The 27,334-nt window shown below is 39.7% G+C and overlaps 1 protein-coding gene across 1 annotated transcript in view; it reads right to left on the bottom strand.

Annotated features, from left to right (window-relative positions):
• Positions 1 to 23,911, bottom strand: part of Peli1 (pellino E3 ubiquitin protein ligase 1) — a 57,227-nt gene extending 33,316 nt beyond the window's left edge. The window contains exon 1 of the mRNA XM_038329435.2: positions 23,536 to 23,911. The gene's annotated coding sequence lies outside the window, so the exon portion shown is untranslated. The remainder of the gene's footprint in view (positions 1 to 23,535) is intronic.
• Positions 23,912 to 27,334: the final 3,423 nt, after the last annotated feature.

Raw genomic sequence — 27,334 nt, 5'->3', positions numbered from 1 at the left:
CTACAAGAGCTAGTTCCAGGACAGGTTCTAAAAAAGCTGCAGAGAAACCCTGTCTCGAAAAACTAGAAAAAGAAAAAAGAAAAAAAAAAAGTAGACTACATTCTCCTAAGTGAGGAAAAACACTTTTAAGTGGAAGAAACTACTGCATCAAGATGGAAAACACATAGGGAAAGAAAAACGATTTTGTGTGTCAAGGCAAGGGTAAATCATTAGATCCCTGGAGTGAAGATTTGGTTAGACTAATGAGAACCAATGAGAAATCGGGGTCGTGTTTTTGTATGCTTGGAGACTATCAGAAAGCACACACAAGAGTGCAGCAAGTGAATGAAAGGCATCTGGAAGGTAAAGAAGAGCCTAGTACTATGAGCTCGAAGAACAGGAACAAAGATTAAATGTTGCCCAATCAAAAGCCTTTAACTAAGGTTTCAGAAAGAAAATAAACATACATAGCAGGTATTGAAAACTCTATATGCTAAAACTAATTTTTACAACTGTCATGATAGATAAGGAAATTAGGCTAATAATTTGCTCAAGTTAATTTAGAAAGTAGGTGGCAAAAGGTGAAGACTGGACTTAAGCATGTGTTGTTCCATTCTACACTGCATGAGTTAACAAACCTATCAAGCTACAAGTAACAATATCTCAAAACATAACAAAAATTTAAACTCTTAGTCTGTTCTTTACTGACTGTGGCAAATTGATTTTTAGGTTTTTGGGTTTTTTTTTCTTGCTAGTTTTGAGAGCAACCATCCTACCTCTAGAGCTACCTTTCGAATGGGGCAAACAGGTTGAGACGTTAATGATGGATAGAAAAGCATGCTAGATGTGCATTTAGACAGAATGGATGATGAATACTATAAGCTAAGTCACAGAAGGCAGTTCATAATTTCAGATACTGAGAACAAGGAGAGATGATCAAGCAAGAGCTTACTTACAGAGATGGGGAGGATGAAGTAGTTTGGAACAAAAATTCAAGCACAATTACGGATTCTCCTTTACATCCTGACAAGAAGAAAATCTGACTCTTTTAATAATAGACATATTATCAAGACCTAAAAAAAATACACCTTTAAAAGTATATTAATTCTTGAAAGCCTAGCTTATTTAAATACTTTTGCTGTTATTTATTTATTTTTTTATTAAAAGATAAAAAATAATTACTTTTATCTTTAAAAAGAAAATAAGATACATATCAATCCAAGTTCCCATTTCCTCCCCTTCTCCCATTCCGTACATATACCCTCCTCCCACCCCATCCCTATCCAGTCCTCAGAAAGGTGAGGCACATTGCTTTGGGGAAGGTCCAAGGTCTTCCCTACTATATCTAGGCTGTGCAAGGTATCATCCAAAGAGAATAGGTTCCCCAAAAGCCAGTACATGCAGTAGGGATAAATCCTGGTGCCACTGCCAGTGGCCCCTCAGTCTGCCCCGGCCATGCAACTGTTAACAACATTCAGAGGGACTAGTTTGGTCCCATGCTTGTTTTTTCCCAGTCTGGCTGGAGTTGGTGAGTTCCCATTAGCTCAGGTAGACTGTTTCAGTGGGTGTACCCAACTTGGTCTTAACCTCTTTGCTCATATTCTCATTATTCCCACTGTTCAACTGGACTTTGGTCCAGTGCTCCAATGAAGGTCTCTGCCTCTGTTTCTATCAGTTGCTGGATGAAGGTTCTATGGTGATATTTAAGATATTCATCAGTCTGACTACAGGGCAAGTCAAGATTGGGCCCCTTCTCCTCTATTGCTTAGGGTCTTAGCTGGGGTCATCCTTGTGGATTCCTGGGAAATTCTCTAGAGCCAAGCTAAAGAAGGATATCCCTATGAAGGTACAAGATGCTGTACATAAATTTATAATTAATAAATTTGGAGAAAGCACCAAATCCATCGAATTCTAAGCCATTAAGACTTTATTTGAAAACTTTTCAGAGGCATGGCTCTAGACAAAACTTGGGCCGCTGTACTTCAGCAGAAGATCACAGTGGTGTTTATAACAATTATGAGTCTGGCTTTTAATACCAATGAACACGATTTAAAACAGAATGTCTTCTGTGAAATATTGTTGCATTACAAATCATATTCATTAAGCCAGGTGTGATGGCACATGCCTTTAATCCCAGCACATACGAGACTCAGAGGCAGAGGTAGGTGGATCTCTGAGTTCGAGGCCAGCCCAGTCTATAAAGTGAGTTTTAGGACTACTCAGAGGAATCTTGCCTAACCAACCCTCACTTCCCAAAAACAACAAAAACAGATCTAACCAACCAGATACACACACACACACACACCCATACACACACACACACACACACCCATACACACACACACCCATACACACACACACCCATACACACACACACACCCATACACACACACACACACATACACACACACACGCACACACACACATACACACACACACACATACACACACACACATACACACACACACATACACACACACACACATACACACACACATACACACACACACGCACACGCACACACACCCATACTTCTCAGAGCCCTTGACTGCGTCATTGTCATTGTAATTCTGCTCATGACAGTTCTTTTTCTTGTAAAGGGGTTACTGCACTGCACTTGAAAGGACCATTACCCTGGGAGTCCTAGACTTGCTTAAGGTAACATCTGAAAGATGAAATTTAGCTTTGCTGTACTGTTAGGAATGACCACTAAACAGCAATATCTGTTTTCAAACCAGTTCTCCACATTACCTTATAATTTGGGCATGAATTACATGAATTTCTTTTCATGCAATTTAAAGTCACCATTTTATAATCTAGCTATCCCAAAAGAATAAACTCTAAATTGAGTTCCCTCTTAGAAATTTTTGCTCAGATCAAGATTTGGTAAATAAATAATATCAATCAGCCTTCTTCATTCCCAAATCAAAGAATATAGTTATATAAAAATTGATACAAGAAGGTAGGCAGAGTGATATTTAAAGCCCAGAAAAACCACATTTAAAGCTGCTTTATTCTAAGATTCAGGCTAGCGCAGTAAATATTTCCAGAGTGCCCACTATGGTTTCAGTACTTTCGACAGATTAATATGAAATACTCTTACTCTCTATGAACCACCAAAATTAGGTAAAACAGTTTTCATCATAGAAATTTTCTGTGATTTTCTGATTTAGCCATATAATGATGGTCTTAAAAGTGAACAGTCTTTAAGCAATCAGATTTGGAAAAGCATATTTTAAAGGTATAACGGTTTTATCTGCCTATCATTATTTGTTTTGCCTCTCATTCCAGCACCATAGTCAACTCTTTTTTCTTACTGGCTCTCAAATTCTTTCCTAAAATCTTTTATTTTAACTCGAGTTAAAGATTTAGTTGGACTATTATGACATCTGTAGTGAGTTTCTGAATGTATAATTTGATCTGTGTTTATCTACTTTTTTGCATTAATTATGCATTCTTGGCCTTTTTACTAGAATCTTACTGCAGAATATATAGTAGCATGCTTAAACTTTAAATTTTAAAATACATTTAAAATTTAAATTTCATACATCTTATCATCTTCAGTAGCAACATCTTAATGTTTTCAAAATTAATCAAAACACTGAGTTTAAATAAGTTTACCTAATTATTTTCATAACACAATAGAAGATCCTAATTACCATGTTGCCCTTTCTCTCTGAAGGAAAGAAACAAAGATATTAAATTGCACAGAGCCGATAAATTCACATCTATAAGTTTGGAATTTTCTTTAACTTTTCATCATAGAATAGTTATCTCTCACTAGTGTATGCTTACTGAGCCAAGAATCTACAAGGACAAACAGCAAAGCTATGCATTATAGTGAAATCAATTAGGTTATTCACACATTTAGTGAATGCTTGCCAAAGCCTTCCCTTTTTTGGTATCAATTAAAAAGCAGTCATATTGTTTTTTAAAAGTTAGTTTGTTTTGAAAAAAAAGCCAGGGTTCTTAAATTCAGTGTCCCTTCATAACTCTTGCTCACTTTGTGTGGGTGGAAGGAAGAAACCAAGATATCCAGAACAAAATGGGAAATAAAGAGAAATTTTTAGATAGCAATAAATTGTAAAAATCATTAACTTATAGTCAGAATGATATTCTGGAAAGAAACATAAATGGAAAAACTTGCGTATGCATTGGCAATGCAAAAATAGTAGGTGCTGAATGCCGTAAATGTAGAGGTCCTTTCTTTAGATCCATTTGGCTCTTGTCAACTCAATAAGTTACAACTGAAACATATTTAAACAGATTCTATTTAATGTTCTTAATGACTATAAAGATGGCTGTATCTGGGGACTTGAATTTTTAACAGTTGACGAAATCAATATATTTTCTTTCATGATAGTAGTAAAAGTGCTCTTCATCAAATGTCTATAAAATTTCCAACACTGAGCACTTAAGCATCTATAAGGGCTATCTCAGAAAGCTCATCTCAAAGATACTGTTCAAACTCTGTAAAAATGCAAGACCTATACACACACACAGATACACTGAGGATCCTTAAGACCCTGAACAGACAGTGGTTGCTAACACTGCTGATCCACACACAGCAGTAGGAATTTCATGAATGTAGAACTATCTGAATCAGAGTTTCAACTTACTGTATATGTATAATCACTTTTTATCTGAGAATTTTTTATATGACCCCAATAAACAGGCATATAAAATGGGCATACAAATCAAATACTTGCTAATAATAAATAATTTAAAAACAATTCTTTGGTATACATATAATTTACTGTTCACTAAAAATGAAGAAAATCAGAGAATTAACATTGGTTAAATATCCTACTGAGGATGTAAAGTAGCTCCAAAGTTCCCAGAGTTGACTGACATTTTTTATAATCACCAATGCTGAGAACATCTCTTTGCAAAAACACAAAGTATGAAATAACAAAAGTCTTTTTAGGCCCTTTCAGAAACTGTAAGATAATTCTCAGTTATAATTTCACTGAATAAGCTGTCTAAGGCATTTGATTTTATTGACTCTCCTTGTATCCCATGGACACTTGGCAGTAGTTTATTACTATGTTCATTTAACCTAGCCAACCACAAGTTTTGGGCTCATTTAACAGTACTGGAGCAGGTTTTTTGTTTGTCTTTTGTTTTTGTTTTTCAAGTCAGGGTCTCACTGTGTAGTTCTGGCTGTGGCCTCAAACTCACGGAGATCTGCCTACCTCAGTGCTGGGATAAAAGGCATGAACCACTATGCCTGGCTCATGAAGCAGGCTTTAAATCCAAGCAGAAAGTAGTTGGCTACTCCCATAACACCTGCACCACTACTGCATCAATGGGTCTATCTTACCAGGTCAGTTACTACTGCAGCTCACAGGAGACTTTCCTCCCTTTGTGGCATGCACAGAAACCTTGTAGAATCATGAAAGCCAGTCCGTGGGGATGAAGCTTCAAGGTTGGTATTATCTTATTTTCTCATGTCTCCAGCAATCGGATAACATCAACTTCTGGAGAGTAACAAAGCAATGGCAACAGTCTGTTACGTCTTAGTATGAGACCCCAATGGTTTTTTTTTTTTTTTTTGGTTTTTCGAGACAGGGTTTCTCTGCAGCTTTAGAGCCTGTCCTGGAGCTATTATTTACAGCTTATAATGTCTACAAAGCCATTTTCTCTTTGCAGTAGATAGCAATTAATACAGAAACCCTCAACCAGTTAATATGCATAGGATAAGAAACTGTGGAGTGTTCAGCTCTATATGCGACATCTATATCACACCTTTTTCCTGCCAAGGTACATGCAAGAGGGAGTAAAAAAGACTGCAAGAGCTTTATCTGTAAGGAAACAATATTTGCCAGTCATGACAGGACCATTGTAAACATGAACTCACAGAGCCTATGACTCATGTAGAAGACTTGCACAAGATCAAGTCAGTCAGAATCCCACACTGATTGGGGGGGGGGGGGAATGGCTGCTGGAGGAGAGCCAGTTTTCTTTTGGGATTCAGGAATGCTCCTGTAAATGGTATCAATGGGTATTTGAGGGGGAAGTGGAAGAAGGAGGGAAGAAGAAAAACAGAGAGGGAGGGAAAGAGGGAGGGAGGAAGGGAGGAAGGGAGGGAGGGAAGGAGGGAGGGAGGGAGGGAGGAAGAAGCCATGCAAGTGAGCAAGAGAGCAGGCAAGCATGTGAAGTTGATAGGGTAAGGGTAGACTTTAGTCAAACACATCATATAAAATTTTAATGAATAGAAAAAGTGTTGGTAACATTATTTGAGCCTTGGATAGAACAGAATGATGCCACTCCAATTTATATAAATCAATGCATTCCACCCCCCTTGATCCTGTAAGCTGAGTTTTCTCTTATAATGGTCTTAACTAATACAAAAAACTACTTCAAGTATGTTTGTTTTCCTTACAGTAAATATTATGTCATAGAATTCAGTTCCAAGAAAAGATGAAAATATTTTTCCTCACAGATGATTCTGTCTTTTCTATGTCTGCCCTCCTCTCAAAGACACCGGGCTTTTATTTTATGCCTCATATTATCAATAAAAAGGATTTTATTTTTCCTCGAGAAGGATAAAAAGCTGTAAAAAAAAAATAAAGTAACAAGTAATAGGAGGAGGAGATGGGGTAAACCATCTAGCTATGCTGTAAATAGTGTACAGGTGTGCTTTTACCTATGGGTTAAACAAGAGCCAATGACTAAAGCTTATAAAATTAAGGAAATTCAATATACAAATTTTAATACAAAGGCATCAAAGTTCAATTTAAAAAGCACCTGGTAAAAACTGGGATTCACAAACAACTCCCTCAAAAATTAAAATCTTAAGACAATAAAACCAAATAATTGCATAACGTCAAAAGGTAACAGTTACTCATGAAGTAAAAATTCTTGATTATATGCACTATGTGATTATGACATGTTACTGAGTGCCTAAGATATCCTAAAAATGGTTAGCAAAAGGCTCAACAAAGTAAATCACAGCTAAAGTCACTTAGTAATACTGTGAAGCTACGCACAGTAGCTTTCTGGGGGGTTGGCGATTTAAACCAAGAAGAGAGAAAAGCAAACAATGCACATGGAATTAATGTGGAATTATAGTGCATACTGTGCTTCCCAGATTTCACCAAGGTGAGCTTTCACATGTCCATTTTAGAGCACATCTTAAAGCACCAGGTGCGCATCCTTGAGCAAATCACAACACTTCTCATCACGGTGAGGCCTTTAATATGCAGTCTGCATGCACGCTGATGAGATCAGTTATTACTTGAGATGAAATAAAATAGGGATATTAAAGGAGGCCTGGAGCCAGACTGTCTATGTCTGACTGCTGACACCAACATCTAGTTTCTGTAATTGGACTAGCTTCCACTGAGGATCAATTTCCTTACTTGCAAACTTGAGATAATAATAAAAATAACTGGCATATTTGCAGCCTATATCATAAATGCCAAGTATCAGAATTTTACATGTTGTCTTTCATTCTCAATAATGTTCTTAGTAGATGAATAATAAAAGTAGTACTATTGGTTATTTTGTAGAGGAAGAAACCAACTAATTTAATTGCCTGAGGCCACAAAAATAAAAGTAAGATTTGGGAAAATTGGGAGAGATGGCTCACTGGCTGCTCTTCTCCAGGTTCTATTCCCAGTATCCACATGGCAGCAAATTGTCTGGAACTCCAAATCATGAAGACTTGATTCTTTCCTCTGATTTCTGTGGGTAATTGCATACGTACATGGTATGCAAACACATATGCAGGCAAAACATTCACACACATCCACTTTTTAAGTGACATTTAGGACTAAATCATAAAAATTTTGGTTAAGGACCTATATACACAACCATTACATCCTACAATATTAATTTCAGAGTACCGTCATAAGATATTAAACACCTAGACTATAGTAGTAGCACACCACAGCTTAATAATTAGTATTTTGACAGTTTCTATTTACAAGACTATACAGTCAGTTTAAAAAAATTAATATGCCAGGTGGTGGTGTACACCTTTAATCCAAGCACTTGGGAGGCAGAGGCAGGCGGATTTCTGTGAGTTCGAGGCCAGCCTGGTCTACAGAGTGAGTTTCAGGACAGGCTCCAAAGCTACACAGAGAAACCCTGTCTCGAAAATCAAAAACAATTAATATGGAAAGTAATTTTTGCTGAAAAAAATTACTTGAAGAGGGAGAAAACGCAGGAAATTCTTATGGGTCCTAAGCATAGGAATTTAAGATACTTTTGAAATACCCAAGGAAGGTGTTGGAAACAAATGCATCTATAACTCTAGAGCCTAGAAGAGAGAGATGGACTGGAATATAAACCCAATACCAAGAGAATTACCTGATCCGGGGAAAGAGTATAGAGAGGCCAGGAGAAAGAGAGAGAACCTAAAACTAAGGTGGCTAAAGGTTATAAGACAAGGAAACAATGTTAATATATTTAAAATACTGAAGTGATGAAGTATGACCTTCACAGCTGTTTCAAAGTATTACTGAGATTTCAGTTATTATTAGCATCTTTATATACATTATAATCAAGTTTAGAAAGCACGCATTGAAGAACTAGAGAAATGGCTCTGTGTGAATGAGAGCTTGCTGCTCTTGCAAAAGACCTGGGAGTTCAGCTCCTCGCACCTACATGGAGGCTCACAGACACCTATGGCTTTGGTTCCAGTATCCAACACGCTCTTCTGGCTTCTACCAGCAGTAGGCGCATACATATGTGGTGCCTACACATGCAAACAGGCAAAACACTCATACATGTGAAATAAGATAAGGAAATAAATCTTGCAAACATATGAGACATGCTGATAATTACATTCAAACTTTGTCCCTGACTAGCCACCACTACTACCTACCTACTAAGGACTTTGTGGCTGAGCTATGATCTAATGTATTTAGAAACTAGGATCATGCAATTTTCCCAATTGCAACTTCTAGAATTCAGGAGGCTGAGGCAGGAGGATTGCAAGTTTAAGGCCAGCCTGGGTTAAACAGTAAGACCCTGTCAACACACGCACGCACACGTGGCAACAACAAAACCAACCAAGCAAACAAACAAAAACCCTGAAAAATGTATTAGGCACCAGGAAAACAAGAAAACTAAGACTTGACCCCTGCCCTTACAAAGCTATGTAAAACAATTTAAAGTCAACTTAATCTAGTAAAATAGGGCCTCATGGGAGCAAAAAACACACATCCAAGTTTAGGATGTAGGGGTTTAGGTTTGCCTGATTTAATAATAATGATGATAATAATAACACCCACTCACTAAATTTGCTGAGTTCTTCCCATAATTTGTAGACCCTAGGAGCAAAACATAGTGAATTTAGATCTCTATACACACAGGTATAGCCTACTAAAGTGGATCTAGATGTATTAAAAGAGAAATCCTAGGGCTGGGGATGTAGCTAGGCTGCTGAGTGCTTGCCTGGCATGCATTAAGTCCTGGGTTGGCGGTGCTGTCTGTAGTTATAGAACTTGGCAAGGGAAAGAATGGAGATCAAAAATTCAAGATCATCTTGGGCTACAAAGCTCAGGAGGCTACACACAAAAAAAGGGGAGGAGGGGAGAAGGAAGGAGAGAGAGGCTAGGGTAAAGGAAGGGAGAGAGATTTTATGTGTTACCACAAAGACATTAATCAAACAAGAGGCCTGAGACCCAACTTGAAGAAGAGTCTCTTGTATACTATCCCAAATGCTTGGTGTAATGGAAAGGCATCAGGCAAAGGCATTTATTTCAAGCAAAGGGACTAACCTTTGCAGAGGTCCAAAACTACCTTGCAAAGAATAAGAATGTCTTTGTGGTTTAAGCACTGTGGTGGTTTAAATGAGAAATGCTCCCCCATTGGCTTAAGTATTTGAATACTTGGTCCCAAGGTGATGGCACTATTTGAGGAGGTTAGGCACTCTTTAGGAGGTAGAGTTTTGCTGGAAAAAGAATATCACTGGGGGCAGGCTTTGAGAGTTTATAGTTCACCTTACTTCCTGTTCTGTTTCCCGTGTGCTGATAAAATGTGACCAGCCAGCTTTCTGCTCCTGCTAAAATGCCATGTTGTCTCCACCATGATGAACTCTTCCTCTAGAACAATAAGCCAAGATAAACCTTTTCTTAAGGGTTTTCTTAAGGTCAGTGCTTTATCATTGCAACAGAAAAGCAATTAATACAAGCACGATAATGAAGGGGAGACTATAGCAAAGCTGGAGAGTAGAGGAGACCACATAAAGACTTTATAAGCCAAGATAATGCATTTGGGCAGACATAACAGGGAATGGGAACACCTCGACCTGACAAGCTCAAGGTGTTCCATCTCTTGATCCCACCTGGCCCACCCCAGAGTCTTCAGCTCAGTAAATGGTACCACTATCCTACTAGCCCAGTAAAGGTGAACACCAGAAAATTGAAAGTCTTCAATGCTCCCTTCGCCATAATCCTTTAGAAACCATCCTATAGCTATGCCATTATTTGACTTCTAAAGCAGACTCAGCACACACTACCAGGTCTTTGCTCATGCCACACTCTTAGCCTGAACAATACTGCTCTCTTTAATTAACTGGTGCCTCCTTCATGTTCCTGACAGCGTAGAGACTCAACTCAGAAAGCTCTCTTTTTATCCAATAAAACATGGGTGCTTTCTGCTGCTCTCTCACTGCAACTTGATCTGTACTGATTTGTACATTTAATTACTTTTCCTATCTCCCTCCCTATTCTGTGATTTTCATTCAGAAAGAACTGCCTGAGTTTGTCTTTACACTGTTTACCGAATGCTGGCATAGCACTTTCTCAACACACAGGAAAGTAGCTCTGATAGCACTATGGAGGATGAACAAGAAACATGTGGTGATTAGGACCAGGGACACCAAATGAAAGGAATCACAGCAGAATGCTAATAACAATAAAATTAGTTTCTAATTTCTAAGTATCTGCTTTATGTTTGCTCTGCGCTGTGGACTGAACAAAGTGTCTTTATCCCTTTCAGAGCTGGTAGAAAGGTATTTAGATCCTTGAGGTTAAGTAAATCAAGTCAACTGCTCAAGGCAACAGAGCTATTAATCCCATGGAGTAAGGATCTGTATCCAGTTTTCTTCTAATCAAAGTTTTTGTTATTCTACCCTATCTTTACTGTGAATAATACGCAGAGTGGAAAAAACACCATGATTAATGTGCTATTAGACTGAAGTATGGGGAGCGAGTCCAAAGAACAATTTAGTAGTGATATAAGAACTAGAGGGAAAGAAACAAGAGCACCTGTAAGACCCCTAAATCCAAAGGCCTTGGAATTACTACTTGTTTTGCAAGTAAAATGTGGCTCATGGCTCACAGTAATAGCAAACTTATAATTCCAACACTTGGGAAGTTGATTTCAAAGCCAACTAGACTATACAGAGAGTTCAAGGCCAGCCTGAGATACTACATAATGTGTTTCAAAAATCCTAAGTAAACAAATAAGAACTTTGGATCTAGTCAGACACATTGAATGAAAATGTGCATCTTAATATCATTCCCTGGTTTCATATAGTAATATTTGAGAAGTAATGGTATGGTTCCATTAAGTAAATAAAGAAGATAACCACATCAAAAGCCAGTCCATAGAGCTAGAACTAAGGCTTTTAATCTCTGGTTTCATGGTTTGTCTACAAACATCATTCTGAACTTCATTTACATGAGGTTCATGCTAGAGAATCTTTAGAACTTGAAATGATTGTAAATCAATTTATCGCTAAGTATTTTAATTTGTTCTATCCCTTTTGGTGTCCTGTAAATTTTCTCCAATCTTTCAATATCTTAATGAAACATTAGACTGCTATCCCTGAATATAAAGAATTCTTAAGTTCATGTAGTGTCAAGAGTGAATCATGAATATAAAGAGGCATTAGTACAGGCTATCTTTCCAGAAGCAAATCAGTATGGAAGTGAGACTTCCTATAGGCAGACAATTTGAAGTCATGGAATCTTGAAGCTGAACGAGACTAAGGCTGAGAAGACAAATGGATGTCATCTAAAAGCACCAACTATATATTAAATGCTGCATCAAGAAAGGAGTCTGGTTGAGTGCTGCTGTGCATACCTATAATACAGCACAGCACAGCACCCAGGAAGCTAAGGCAGGAAAACCATAAAGTTAGTCCAGGAAACACAACGATCCAGACTCAAAAGGCCAAAAGTCATCGGAAGCTGGTTTGTGATCGACATTTAGTTATAACTTTTATGAGGGTTCCAGAGACCATAACTACTACAGAGCATGTGACTTTGTACAGATGAAGAAACTAAGGCTAAGGTGGGTTAAAAGAAATACACAGCCACAAAATAATCAAATCAGAATTCTAGGTCCCTAACTTTAGGGTTGGGATTTTTATCCTGCACATAATGTCTCTCCTCTCTGATGTATTTATACAATAAAATGTTCTTTTTATGTAACATAATAAAAGTCAAACCAATTAAAATTTAACAGGGAGGGAATACACACCTTTGAAAGTTTTATTAGGCTATTACAGGGTTTGCAATTCTATAATAAAGACATGTTCACGTAACTACATTCAAAGATTTAAATAAAGGTTGAACCTTTAGGTTCTATCACTATGATCAATGAATCTCTGACTCAAACTGTTTCCTGACAATTTCACTTTCATGGCAAATTTTCCCATATGACAATTCTTTATAGAGTTCAGCCGTTATGACTCAGGGCACCTCGGTGCTATGAAGGAGCTTTCAATATAAGGGGTAGGAGGAGAATGAGGGACCTACTGAATCATTAACAGCCTACACAGTTATGAAACCCAGCAAATCCTTTTTGGAAACCATTTTCAAAGCAACTTAAGGAGGCAAATTCTGGTGAAAGCCTTATTAAAAGACTGGTCTTTAAGAGATGATTTATATACAAGAAAACCTCTTATTTGTTTAAAGAACACATAACTGGGAATTTTCAGCAGAAGCATTTTCTCTTTGAATGTCACATCTTTTTTTATTTGGTATCACTAAGTCGGTGTATGCTATACGTTCAACAGTTAAAGAGCCTCCTCAACATCGGTCACAGCTCTCAGGTAAGCTGCGAGAACTAGTTCAAAGACTGAATCACCCTGCTTGATGTGAAAGCTACAGGAAAGCAGGAAGCCCATGTAAAGGGTGTTCTGATACAGGGATCTACAGACAGACAAGGTTGTGGTTTCTAATTACAACAGCCACCATTTTACAAAGACATATCGCAACACATTTTCTCATTAATAATAAACAATTAGATTTGTAATTTGGACGCTCTTGTCCTTTTATGGTAAATGCACAGAATGGCAATGCGAACAACCTGAAGAAAACCCCTCATGCTAACCATAGCCTGAAATGAAGAAAACTACTGCCCAGTACTCACACTTCACTAATCTGCCGTAAATCCAGAAGATAGTGTCTGCCAGGAATCAGGAATACAGCACTGAGGTTTGGAGAAGCAACAAAGCGCCTCCTAATGTTTCCACTTACTGTTAAAAAATAAAACTAAACTTAATTGAGCCTTCAAAAAAACTAGTCCCACTTATATGTTGAAAACTGTAATAAACAACTGGGAAACATCAAGGCCAATGAATCACTTTTCATTTCATTCTTGTGGAAGGAAGGTAGAAACTTGTCACATTACCCATCTTCTATCTTCTGCTTGAATATGAGGGAAAAAGCAACAACGGAAATCCAGACAATTCTCTCCTAAGGTCACCTCAAATTATATTATTATAGTGCTAATTAAGGCTCCAATTGTTTCACATTTTGGAAAAGACAACAAACATTAAAAGCAGAAAATACCCTTTGAAATTCCACTCAGCTATTAATTCTGCTACCAACTGTTGCTCTAACAGCATATAGTTCCTACCTGAATGTAGTATTAATTTATGAAGCTTCCAATTCAGTATGCCTATTTCAGTTTCCTATATTGATCTAAAAAAATCTACATCCCACAGGTCAAATAGTTATATCTCTGTGTCTGACAGAATACACCACGGTTACCAGATACACATTAAAAAAAGAAGAAGAAGCAAAACAAAGGCAAAGATAAGAAGTTAAAAAGGAACAGGTTAAGGCAGAAACAGGAAATTGCTACATAGTTACCCTTTATTGCCTTTTTTTTACAAGTGAATCAAAGACAGCTTTTACAACTTTTAGAGTTAACATAAAGCCCAAGAATTAAACATAGGCTGCTCTGTATTTCATGCTAGCACAGTAGTGTTTAAAATACATTAATTAATCCATCCATTTTAATACATCCATCCTCACAGTATGTTTACATAAGGACTGAGTCTGGGTATTTATACACACACATATATGTACAAATATATATATATATATACACACACATACACACACATATATATATATATATATATTACATTTCTAACAATTTACAGAAAATATCTTAAGACAGGGCTTTGCTAAAGTACTCTTAATACAGCTGGGCATGGTGGCAAATGCCTTTAGTGCCAGCATTCCAGAGGCAGAGGAAGGCAGATGTCTGTAGTTCAAGGCCAGTCTGATCTATATACTGAGTTCCAGAACAGCCAGCGCTAAATAAAGAGACCCTATTTCAATCAATCAACCAAACAACCAACACTAATAACGTATTCCCTTTTCTTTAATCTGACAGGCAGTATTTATCCAGATGGTAGTCTCAACACATGCGGTTAGAACATTCAAATAAGAACTCAAATAAGATCCACTGTTAAAGATTGGTCTTCAAACATCATAGCTATGATGCCACGTTTGCTTATGATCTTTCTGATGTAAAACCACATCCACAACTCAGTGGCCACCAAACCATTCTGCAGTTTCCTTAACTGTAAGCTGTTTGAAGCTACCAGTTTAGTACTTTGAATTATTTTTTTTTCATACTCTGAATAGTTGTAGGAGTTTAGCAGAGGTTGGAGGAACCAGCTCAATCTTGGCATAGTGCCAAAATGTGGTCAATTAAGACTTTGACTGTCATGACAATGTCATGGTCTAAGGTGGAAGGTTCATTTCCCAGAACCCATAAAGTATTCTTAATACAGATGTGTATTTATAATCTTAATGGCTATAATTAAAGTTCACAAATTTTGATTATTGCCATTAAATTCTAAAAAATATGAATGAAAAAGTTATGCTTCCTCCATCATTTCACATAAGTAGAAAAATGTAGTCTTTATTAAATTATCAAATAAGTTTCATTTCTCAGGTTGGAAACATTGTAGGAAGTACAAAGATTTTTCAAAATTAATAATATCTACATATATTAATAATATCTACACTGTCCTATAGACAAATTTCTAAAAATCTCTAATCAAGAGTTTCTGGACATTTAAACATTTGGGTAAGATCCATTTTTTTTTTTTTTCAGCCTATGGTTGGAGTGCTCATAAGGTCCAGGGGTGAACCCAATACTATTATTCTGCTAAAACGGCATAGGATCAAATGGCCCTCTAAATTAATACCTCCATACCCATGGACTAGGGCAGCTCTCAGACCTCATCAGAGAAGTTTCTTTGTGCAGGTACAGCATTAATACAGAAATTCACTACCTGTCAAAGTGCAAAGAATAAATGTCAGTGGAGTGCTCAGCCACAAATGGAGCATCTGTATCACATGTCTCCTCCAGCACAAGGGACCACTGCGGAAGAGGGGCAGATGTGCTCACGAGCTCACAGCAGCTACAGCTGTCTGCAATTGATCAAGTCAGTCAACATTCTAACGTGGAAGGAGACCTGAGGGGTTCGTGAGCCCCTCACGAACATGGATTCTAGAAAAGAGAGAGGTTTTAAAGGGTGTGACCCCGGCAGGTCAGCAAGGCTCCAGTGAACGGCTCTCACCCAGGATCATATGGACAGCACAAGCTGGAATGGATGTTTTGTTTTTTAAGATGAGTTGGAGATGGGGTGAGGTAGATGTGGGAGGAGTGAGAGAGAATAATGATCAAAATACATTGAATGAAAATGCTCAAGGAATAAAAATATTAAAGGATCTATTTTTCTATAGTTCTAATATTGAAGATTTAACTTTATTAACTACTGATCTGAGAAATTAAGCATGAATACACAATTTGTGGTTCAGACTCATCTTCCACATGTACATGTGTGGAGGTCAGAGGTTGATGTAGGTGTCTTCTTCAATTGCTCTCCTCATTTTTGAGACAGTCTCTTCAAGAGCCTGGAGCGTGCCGTTTCAGCAAAGCTGGCTTAGCCAGTGAGCTAGAGAGAGCCTCCTGTTTCCACCTCTGCAGTGCTGGGACTACAGGTACATGCCACAGGTACATGGCTTGTGTTACATGGGTGCCAGTCTGACTGAGCCATCTCCCAAGCCCCACATTCATCTCTTGACATTATACCTGTTAGTCTTCTAGTTCTTCAGTTGTATGCCACAGCAACTAGAAAGTTCCACAATTTTCCTACACTTTCAAGTCCAATCTTTTGTTAATGAATGCATTTTATTTTACCTTTTACTAACTGGTCACCATTAAAAGTACTGTTTAGTCCTAAATACATGATACATATGAAATTTACCTGCAACAACTGTTTTTGAGTACTTAAACATTAAGAAGTGGACATAGTCATGTGTGCATATCTGTTTTAATATTTAGAACATAAATATCCAAACAAGTTTATTGCTTTTCACACAGTCACATTCAGAGTTATACCTATCCAAATGCTGTAATTGTTCAGAACATTATTAAACCCCTCAGATCATGGGTGGATTTAATTTTTAGAAATAGTATCTGCCTTCTCAGAGTGGACGTGGTGTTTAGAATTAGCTTCATATTACTTCCTATTTTTCTCCTGTCAAAATCCATATCTGAAAAATAAGATAAGTAACCGATAGCTAATAAGCCTTCTTTCCTCAAAAACAAGGAGTCAAAGAATTAATACAAAATAATGAACTATTTTCATGTGTGGCTGTCAGACAGGCTTTTAAAGCAATTAAAAAACCTTCTAAAACTATTCTGAGCAATCTTAATATTGATGAATATTGTTTTCATAATGGCTAAAGACTTTATACACACACACACACACACACACACACACACACAGGCACAATTAAAGCAGGATGGAGAGCGAACCTTATACTCTTTACTATTCTCACATGATCTCCTGATAGTGTTTTGTCTGTACATATATGCATAGTCATATTCACATATGTGCAGGTACATGTGGAGGCCAGAGACTGACATCAAGAGTCTTCCTCAGGTGCCCTCTTCTTTTACATACTGAGGAAGAGTCTTTCACTTGAACTCAGAGCTTGTTGACTCAACTAGTCTAACTAACCGGCTTACTCTGGGGATCCAGTCTCTGCCTCACAAATGCTAAGGTTAAAGACAGGTCAACATGTTTGCCCAGCATTGATATGGGCGCCAACTCCAGTCTTCTTACTTGCACAGTAAGCACTAAAGCCACCGAGCCCACTCCAGGCCTACTCTCATACGCACTGTCTCTCTGCAGTCTAGGGCCATCGCACCTCAGGGTCACTGTACTTGCTGCCCCCTCTTATCAAGCATGTCTGACAACAAGATTAACTACAAGGCTTGCACTCTTACATCCCAAAGCCTTCACTCAAATATGTATCATGTTATCAATAAATGTATGTATGTAATTACTTTGATCATACTCCTATCTCCCCACTGAACCCCTTCTTTCCAGCAAGTACTTTTCCTACTTTTCTATCTTTGGGGTTTATTTTTTTGGGAGTTCCACTTTATTTAGTCAAATTACTTGGATAAATATGGGTGTGGTGTAATAATACTTGACCAAGAGCAATGTATCATGATTACACCATTGAGAAATGATTCTTCCCTCCCTCAGCAATCACTAACTGCCCATATAGTTCCTTGGGGAGGATGGGGCCTTAGGAGTCCTATCACCATCTATAATGAACACCGATGGGCTCAACTTTGTGCAGACAGCCATTGCTACTATGAGTCCACGGTGCAACCACCATGCCAGGCCCAGAGCGCAGCTTTAGGAGCACTGCTTTCCATCTCCTGGCACTGGCATTCGTTGTGCCCTTGTTTAACGATGCTTCCTAAGCCTCACAGGCAGCGATACAGATGTCCTCATCCGGGGACCAGGTTCAGGGTACCTGGGATGAACTATTTCTGTGTGGTAGGCTTATAAAACAACCTGAAAGTGGCTGGCTACCACTGTAACAGTTATGCCACCATTGCCCCAGCGGGCACATCTTAGCTGGCAGGTTGGAACTGTAGATCACATGGTTCACAGCTGCTTTAAGATCCCTGACGACTTTTCTTCACTAGAAGCCAAATAGCACTTTCTAGCACTGGGAAAGCTGGTCAGCAAGGAGGAAGCTTTGAGCTCAGTTCAGCATGGTTTCTCTACGTTCTGCAAACAAGGTATGTGGTCTTATCTAGTTCTGGAGGGCAACCAAGAGCAACTGACTGTAGCCTATATTGTTTGGGGGTCCTTTGGGGCTTCCATGACCAATAACTCATAAGGTGGTATCCCACACCTGAAATGGGATTTTTATTTAATAATGTAAGACTTCTGGGAGGAGCATTATTCACCTATACAGAATAACTCCCTAAATGAAGTCTTTCTTGATGATCCTCTATCTTCCGCTCTCTCCATAGTCCTTCTACTACTTCCCTGATATATTTCCATATGTGTACAAAATTTTTATGTATTACACAAAAGTAGAAAGAATATATGAAGTTTCTTGTATCTATCTGTATGGCATCTATCCCCAACCATTTTCAATCTAGGCCAATTACATACCATCAATGTTTTCCCCTTTTCAAATAATTTAAAACCAAAAAAAATCCAGACATCCTATTTTTGGTTCATGCACATTGTATCATTTGTACATAGGTGTGTGCACCTATGCTTGGAGACCAGAGTTGACATAGAATGTGGGCCTTTATCTTTTTGTTGTTATTGTTGTTTGGATTTTGGTTCCACCTTTTTAGATATTCTCCACTAAATCTTTGATTTAGCTACATCACCTGGCTATCAAGTCCCAGGCATTGTCCTGTCTATGGTGACACCATGCCAGGCTTTTTACATGAATGCACAGAACAAACTCAGGTTCTACTACAAAACAAGAAGCACTTTACTGACTACGCATCTCAACAGCCCCTAGAAATTATATTTTATTAACTATTCCTACAAAGTAAAGATTTGTATCATCACACCTTAAAAGAAAAACTGACAATTCTTCTTCATTAAAAATCCAGAGTTTAAACCATCCGTATTTTCCAGATATCCTTTTACAGTTAACTTGCTCAAAGCACCATTCAATGAAAGTCCATTTATTATATTTGGCAGAGAGCCCTCCAAAGGCAAATTTAAATCTTAGTTTCTTCTTCTGTTCTTACTTTCTGCCATTTATGTCTGAAAGAAACATGATCATTTCTCTCTTGAAACATGAAATATTTTTAAATTTATAATTTTGGTGGTGCTGGGGTTTGAACCTTCGCCCTCATTGATACTAGCAACCGCTAAGCAAGACCCTCAGTGTGCTCATTCATTTTATTGTGCTTGTGATTATAATGTAAAACAGCAGTAAGCACTTAGGGCGATAACAACTAGACAGCACCTGACATAGAAGAAGTACCCAGTGTATATTGAATAAATTATCTGACATTTATGTCAAAGTCTAGTAGCAGTAAGTGGGACCTAGACCCTGCTTTCTAAACACAGCAGCACCTCAAGCAGTCATTATTAAGCAATCAGAATTTGGTGGAAAGCACTGTATCTGTTATTGCTTTAATGCCCTTGGAAGTGCACATCTACTTCCAAAACGAGAGCTGACCACACTTTGTATGCTGAAATTCAGCAGGAATGCAGTATAATAAATTAGTGTTTAAGTGTGTTTAAATATTTCTTTGTTTATTCTAGATAGTTGGGCAAGGGAGAACAAACTGTAGCAAAAACAAAGAAGAAGATGACGACAAAAAAGGAGGCAGAAAATTATGGGAAACTAGAGATACTACATATTTGTACAGTTAGCCACATCCCAAGAGGTTCATTACAAAATAAAAGCAACAACAAATGCTTTGAAAAGGAAGTAAATTCCATGTGTGTTGGATTAATTTTTAACTACACAAATGGTCAAGATTAACTGGCAGATGTCAGGATTTTATCATTTACAGACGTTAAGTACATTCTATTTTTCTAAATGGTATTGTGAGGTGTAATATTACAGGATACAAGAGGTACAAGAGACTTCAGCCAAGCCTAATGATCTGAATTTAATCTCTGGCCCCACGCAGTGGAAGGAATAGAACCAATGTCCACAGTTGTCCTCTGGCATCTACCTGTATGGAAAAGCTTCTGTAGGTGGGTAACAAACGGGCATCTTCCGCACACACACTACTTGTCTGAAGTAGAGCTTATTGTAGCACCATCATCATCATCTAGAACAGCCTGTGCAACGTTCTGAGTGAGCCACTTAGTCCACCAGAAGATCCCAATCTTCCAGGATGGAGCACCCCTAGGGAGGCTAAGAAGGAGGATTTTCTGTTGAAGGATAAAGTGTCAAGGATACGGTGGACTATAAGGCAAAATCTTATGGGGGGGGACCGCTTAAAAACAAACAAACCTGTAATCCCCTGACATTCACTCAAGAATTTCATGCTTTTTCTCTTTACCATAAACTTGTTTCACCAGCACAAAAATTACTTAAGAATTTCCTAAGTATAATATGCTAGCCAGTATTTCCAACTATTGATCTACTTAAAACAACACAGAAAAGACTAAGATGACTTGAAATCACATCCAGATCTTTGAATGACCCGTACTTGTTTTAAGGTCACACCTTAGTGTGTGGGCTGAAGGAAACTGTCTAGCAGAGGTCAAACTTTAACAAAGAAAAACAACACAGTGTAAAAACTCTACCACAATGTCTAATAAGAAACTCCAGAACAATGCAAATCATCTGAAAGCATGCTTTTATTTACTTTTCTGTAACATGAGTGGAGGGTTTCCTAGAAACTGAAAATGCTATGTGTAAGTCACTGTCTGGGGCTTCAACTAAAATTTGGTTGAAATATTTATAAATGTTTTCAGGAATCTTTACTATTGTACTTCCTAAAATCTTTGTCAGTTTTCCTTACCTATTAATTTTCCTTCTTCCATTGGTTTTTCTTAGAATATGCTTTATGTTTCTCAGTTAAAATTCATAACTGGAATAAAATATTTTTTCTCCAAAATGACTCCCAAAACCACCTCAAAGGCCGTTTACAGTGTGAGAGAGAGGGAGAGATCTCTGTATTTTGCCGTTCCACGGGAAATGTATACACATGCTGGACAGTTTCCAATGCTGTCTTGGCTGAAAGCGTCTCCCACCTACAGAAGCTTCTATCTGCAAACCTGTTCAATGGCAGAACTAACTCTACAGCCCTTTACAACTCTCTACTGCAGTCACAATGGGGCTCGCTGGAAATCAAAGGACTCAAAACACAACTGACATTTTGAAAGGGAAAAGGAAGTTGAAACTAAGGTAAATGGAAACATTCGGAGGCTTCCCCCTGAAACCTGCCTTAGCAGCACCATTTCCTGCCCCATATTTTTTGGCCATTTGTTTTAAAAGTTTCCCAAAGAGCTCGGGAAACCTGCAAAGTCAAAATTCACTTACTTCCTCCTCTGGACTCCTGGGATAGGACTGAGCAAAGGCACTGTTAGTAGTTCCCTTATAAGTACAAACGGCCCTGGTAAATCTGGTTGGTAAGTACCATGGAAAAAGTTCAAAATAAGGTTACTTACATGCCAATTTTAAGGAGCACATAAATAACCCCCAAATATGCAACTAAGGCGGATTTTCAGTTTACTGTTTTCAAGTCAATAAGCAGCACTACACTTCTATTACACTAAAAACCTAGGTGGAAGTTTCCTCTTTAAAAGCTCAAATCCATTAGATGAGGCGCTCTAACTATAACATGCAATCTTCCACACACTTAACTGTCCCATTTTCAAACTGTTAAAGGCATCATCTGTCAACAAACTTCAGAAACAGGATAGGTTGGAGAACAGGGAAGAAAACAAGGTCTCACTTTCATTTTCTGACACACCCACCAGATTAAAACCCAGGGGCAGCTATACATTACAAAATTAAATTATCCAAGTGAAAATACTGCTACTACAGTTCTGAGTCTCACACAACTGCAGAAAAGAACTTGTCGAAATAACATTTGATTTAAACTTTTCACATCTTCCAATCGGTACCAAAATACTTTAAAACCTACCGGGATTAACTGCCCTCTACCTACTACAGATGCGAAAAGAAAACAACAGCGACGGAAACTTATTTGTTGTATTTAGACAATCAGGAGATTTTCAAGTATGTGTATCTGAGGACTCTGAGAAAATATTTTCGGTTACCTGCAAAAATGTATCATAAACCGGAAACCGAAGAATTTGAGGAACTGCACCCTTTCCATAATTCAAAAACTTTAAACCCACACTACTAGGCAAACTCAGTCCCACGCGGAGAAAAGATAATGTCCTATCTGTCACAAAAGTACCTGCTTCGAAGACAAAAGTTCTACTAAGTAAAGAATCTCTGACCCAAAACAGACTGCCTACTGACACACAAAAGCTCCAATGCTTGGTATGATCAAGCGTCCATGGAGGAGGTGCTCAATAATATTTGCTAAGGGGAACTATTGGGGCTCGAACCACAGCGCAAAACGCTGTGTTTAGTGACTACAACGTGTTAAACGTAGGCTAAGTAGAAACTATCCCCTCCTCTTCTCATTGCTCGCCGACTTCCTAAGAGTCCTGCACATACAGACATAATAGATGGCGAAGTGAGTTTATGGCGTGCAGAGTATCTTCACCACTCGGAACATTTTTCAGAAAGTCCTTTGAGGTTTTTTAAGATTCAAACACTATTTTAAAGGAATTATTGTCTCAACTACCTAACAATTACCTAGGCTTCCTTCAGACTTCACTTAACCTGTAAGTAAAATGAGCATCTTTAACTTTTCCACAGGGCATTTGGAGAATGAGTTATTACTCATAAACGCTTTCCGAGCCTCAGACACCAGGCGCGGTACATCAAGCGTATCCATCAATTTGAGGGCTTTCTGGACCTCAGTTTACCCACTTACGGAAACGGGCTTGGCAAGGGCCCGGGAGGCGGGATTAATTAATGTTTTTAAAACGCTCGGAGATCCAAAGATGAAAGGAAATGTGAGAGGCACACAGAGATGATGACAATAATCATAACAATAAAAAGAATGACTAACTTGAAAGTCTGCGTTATGTAAGGAAGCAGAAGTTAACCAGATTCACACAAACAAAAGAAAAGCCCACCGCCCCTTTGTTCCCCTTCCACTTGGCCGGCCTGCAGCCCGGCCGCGGGACCGAGAACCGGGCAGCCAGCCGGCCCGGGGCTCGCAGCCGCCGAGCGGCCGCTCCAGCCGTGGGGGGAGGGCGTTCCGGGCAGCTCCTCACAAAGGCGCTTCCTCCCACAGCGCGGGATGCGGCGCCGCAAACTCCGCTCCCCGCCGCCTCCCCGCGGGCGGCCGGGCGCGCGCACAGCCGCGCCGCCACCGGCACAGCCTCGGAGGAAGTTCCGCGCCGCCGGGCCCCCGCGCCCCCTTCCCCTCGCCGGCGCCGCACTCACCGGACAACGGCTGGGGGCCGGAAGGCCAGCTCGGCCCGCCGCGAGGAGCCGGAGCGCCGACACCAGGGGCGCGGGGGCGGCGCGAGCACCGGTTGAACGCAGGCACCCGCGGAGCCCGCCGCCTTCCCGCCAGCCACCGAGCCCCGCGAGGCCGAGTGGAACGCCGAGCCGAGCCGAGAGCCGAGGAGCGGGGACCGGAGAGAGGCGCGGGCCCGCTTTGTGGTGAGCCTTCCTCGGGCTGCAGGCAGATCCGGTGGCGCCGCACGGCCGCTGCAGCCGCTGCTCCTGCTGCTGCTGCTGCTGTTCCTGCTGCTGCTGCTCCCGCTGCTGGTGCTGGCGCTGGAGAGGAGGCGGCGGCGGCGCCCCCGACGGTCCCTCCGCCTCTAACCGCCTTTGGGTCACTGACACACACTGGGAGGGAGGGGAAGGAACTAGTGGGAGGGCGGGGCACAAGAGGACGGGGCAGGACCACATCGGGAGGCGGCGCCGAGGAGGCTCTTGGGAGATGTAGTTCTTCGACTGAGAGAAAAAAAGCGTCTATTGTGGGGGCGCCTACGGCTGGCTCTGCTGCTCATGCGTAAGGACATTGGGGCGGGGACTGTTGCCATGGTCACCGGTTCACTAAGCCTGAAGGTTCAGTGCTGTAGTTGACTAAACAAGGCTGGTCTTGTGTCTTTGGTGCCATTGGGTTCGGGCCCATAGCCAGTCTCTCCTGCTTCGCCCCACCCCCAACAACTAGCCTCACCACTTTCAAGTGCCCAGTGAAATCTCACTTCCTCCTGACATGGCAGTCTCCCTGGCTGCTCAGATTTCTTCTAGAAATCATAAATACCCCTTTCCTTTGCCTCCTTCAAGTGAATTACACAAGATACTAGATCCACCTGTTCTTAGCATTTTAACAATTAAGTTATAAAACTGTTAGGAGCATGGCCATTAACAGAATCGCATGATTTGTTTGCTCAGCTAGTTACATTTAACTTTAGTACAGGCAAAGGTGAATGAAGGTCATCATTAATAACATCGTTTGATCATTGTAACGCAACTTGCTCATCTTAAAAATCTATAATTCTTCAGACATCCAGATTCCATAAATATAAGTTCAAAAGGTAAGTGGAGAGTCCAAGGCAGCTCAGTGTACATATTAGGCAACTTTCATTTGGTAACAAGAAACCTGAACCACGGTTTGGGTATGCTGTTGGGCTGCTCAGCTAAGCCTACACCCATTCTAGTTGCCCAGGTATGTATATGTGGTGGTGGTGGTGGTAAGTCTGGAGACAGGCAGGACAATGCACTCCTCCAAAGGAGCTGGGTTCAATTCCCAGCACCCATGTGATAACTCACAACCATCTGGAACTTCAGTTCCAGGGAAGCCTTTACCATCTTTTGGCCTCATCAGCACATAATGCAGGCAAAACACCTATATGTAAAATACTTTAAAATAATGTAGATATTTAAATAAAATATTAAAAAACAAGTGAACATATTTACTATGTGCCAGACACGTTATTGAGTCTTAAAAATAGAACAAATATATATATATATATATATATATATATATATATATATATATATATAAAAGAAGCATATTTTGTATTCAAAGTCCTCACTCTGCCAAGGAAGAGACTGATAAATGGACCCAGTGTGAGCTATGCTGTCATAGGAAAATGCATGCGACCTCAGCCTTGGGCAGGGTCAGGAAATGCTTCAAAGATCATTTGAATGTGGCGATGACTCACGGCTTTTATGTTCGTGTATTTTAGAGGCAAAGAGGAAAGAGAGAAGAGAGAGCATAAAATGCAAAGACACAAAGGCTCGTGAGCATTTTTTGCTAGCCGTGGTCAACTGGCATTGGGGAGAGAGGCAAGAGGAAATTCAAAAAAATCTAAAAGAGACAGCCAAGCCCATTTAGGTCTTGGGTAATATACTAAAGAATGCCATCTTTTTTTCTTCTGGAATCAGTAGGCTATAAACAGAAGAAATTTCGGTAAGATACATACTTTTTTTTAAAAAAAAAATCAGTCTGTGAGATGTAGTATGTATGAAGATGTCTTGGTTAGGCTTACTATTGCTGTGAAGAAACACCATGACCACAGCAACTCTTATAAAGAAAAACATTTAAGTGAGGCTGGCCTATAGATTCAGAGGTTTAGTCCACTATTATCAAGGCAGGAAGAATGACAGTGCCCAGGCAGATGTGGTGCCGGAGAAGGAGCCGAAAGTTCTACATCTGGATCTGCAGGCAGTAAGAAGAGAGAGACACTGGGCCTGGCTTGAGCATCTGAAACCTCAAAGCCCACCCCCTAGTGACACACCTCCTCCAACAAAGCCACACCTCTCAATAATGCCACTTCCTAGTGACCAAGCATTCAAATCTATGAGTCTGTGGGGGGCCTTGTTATTCAATCTGCCAAAGAAGTCTATTGAAGTATTATTGGGGGATGGATAGAGATGGAACTGAGGAATTGGTAGTGCCACGAGACAAAATTGAGTGTAATTAGGTCCTACTTAGAGAATAGAATTTTCTGGTGCTTAAATGCCTGTGTTTGGGGGGTAAATGGTGACGGGAAGTTATGGGTGGGGGTGCTTTGATTGCAGGCAGCAGAAATCAAACTCCAACTGATTTAAGCAATAAAGAAGGATTTTTTACCCACCTAGGTTTTAAAAAAAAATCCAGGTAAGGGGCGGCTGCAGGAGGATTAACTCGGCAACCCAGTCAGTCATTAAAGGCCTGCTTCATTCTCATTTCCATTGCTTTTCTCTCCTTAGTATTAGTTTTCTGGTCAAGTGACAGCTACCAACAACTCCTGTTTTACCATCTGTGTCGAGGAAGATATAAGAAGAACATCTCTTTTTAGAAAGGACTGAAACCTCTTTCCTTAGAGTCGCAAGAAACTGATTCCCGTGCCTTCACATACATTAAGAATGATGTTGCACAAGTTTATCTCAAGATGAAGACACATGAGCTCGAGAGCTGAAGCAGTGAGTTTCCCAAAGTTATGATGAAACCGTGTTATCCCAATTAAATTATGGTGATTGCCCAAAATCAGCAGAATGGAGGCTGAGAAGGGCATCACAATATCTACTACAAGGGGAGACCCAAGAATGGTTTCCAGGTTTATAAGCTAGTGATGCCATTCCTTAAATATAAGGAGAGTCAGCTGCTTTTGAGAGAGGTTTGGTGTGGCGTCCTTTAGACACACTGAGTCTGAGACGTATCTGGAACATCTAGATGGAAGGGGTGCAGTCCCGAGTAACGGGCTCTGGAAAGGGATCAGGGCACTAGTAGACACAAGTGGACTGACCATCATAACTGATTGCTGTTGAAATTACGGGGACAGATAATGCTGTGGTGTGTATAACATAAAAGGAGGAATCAGTAACAGAACCTGGGAGAACGCTGGCTGGCACTGAAGAAGCACACAGCAAAATGGAGACGATTCCCGGGAAGTAACAACGTAACAAGAGAACTTGGCAAGCAGAGTCGCGGGAAGAGGTGGGGGTGTATCCAATCTGTCACCAGGTGTGAAGTCAGTCTACAAAAAGCCACAAGGACTAACGTGATAGGATTAGCCGTCAACAGTAAAGCGGCTGCGATAAGCTTCTTCCACCGACTGAAGGAGAAATTAGAGAAGGGGAAAAAAATCTGAAGACTAACTTTACAACTTCTAAAATACAAGTGTTGCTGGATAGTATTAGAACACAGAGACAATTAGCCACTGAGCAAATTAAGTCAGTTAAAAGAAAATGAAAATGGTTGCTTGAAGACAGAGTAATTGAATCTCTCCAAAATAAAGCACAT

This window comes from Arvicola amphibius, chromosome 1 (assembly GCF_903992535.2).
Source record: "Arvicola amphibius chromosome 1, mArvAmp1.2, whole genome shotgun sequence".
Classification (NCBI taxonomy): domain Eukaryota; kingdom Metazoa; phylum Chordata; class Mammalia; order Rodentia; family Cricetidae; genus Arvicola; species Arvicola amphibius.
This window is presented reverse-complemented; position numbering and strand designations above follow the sequence as displayed.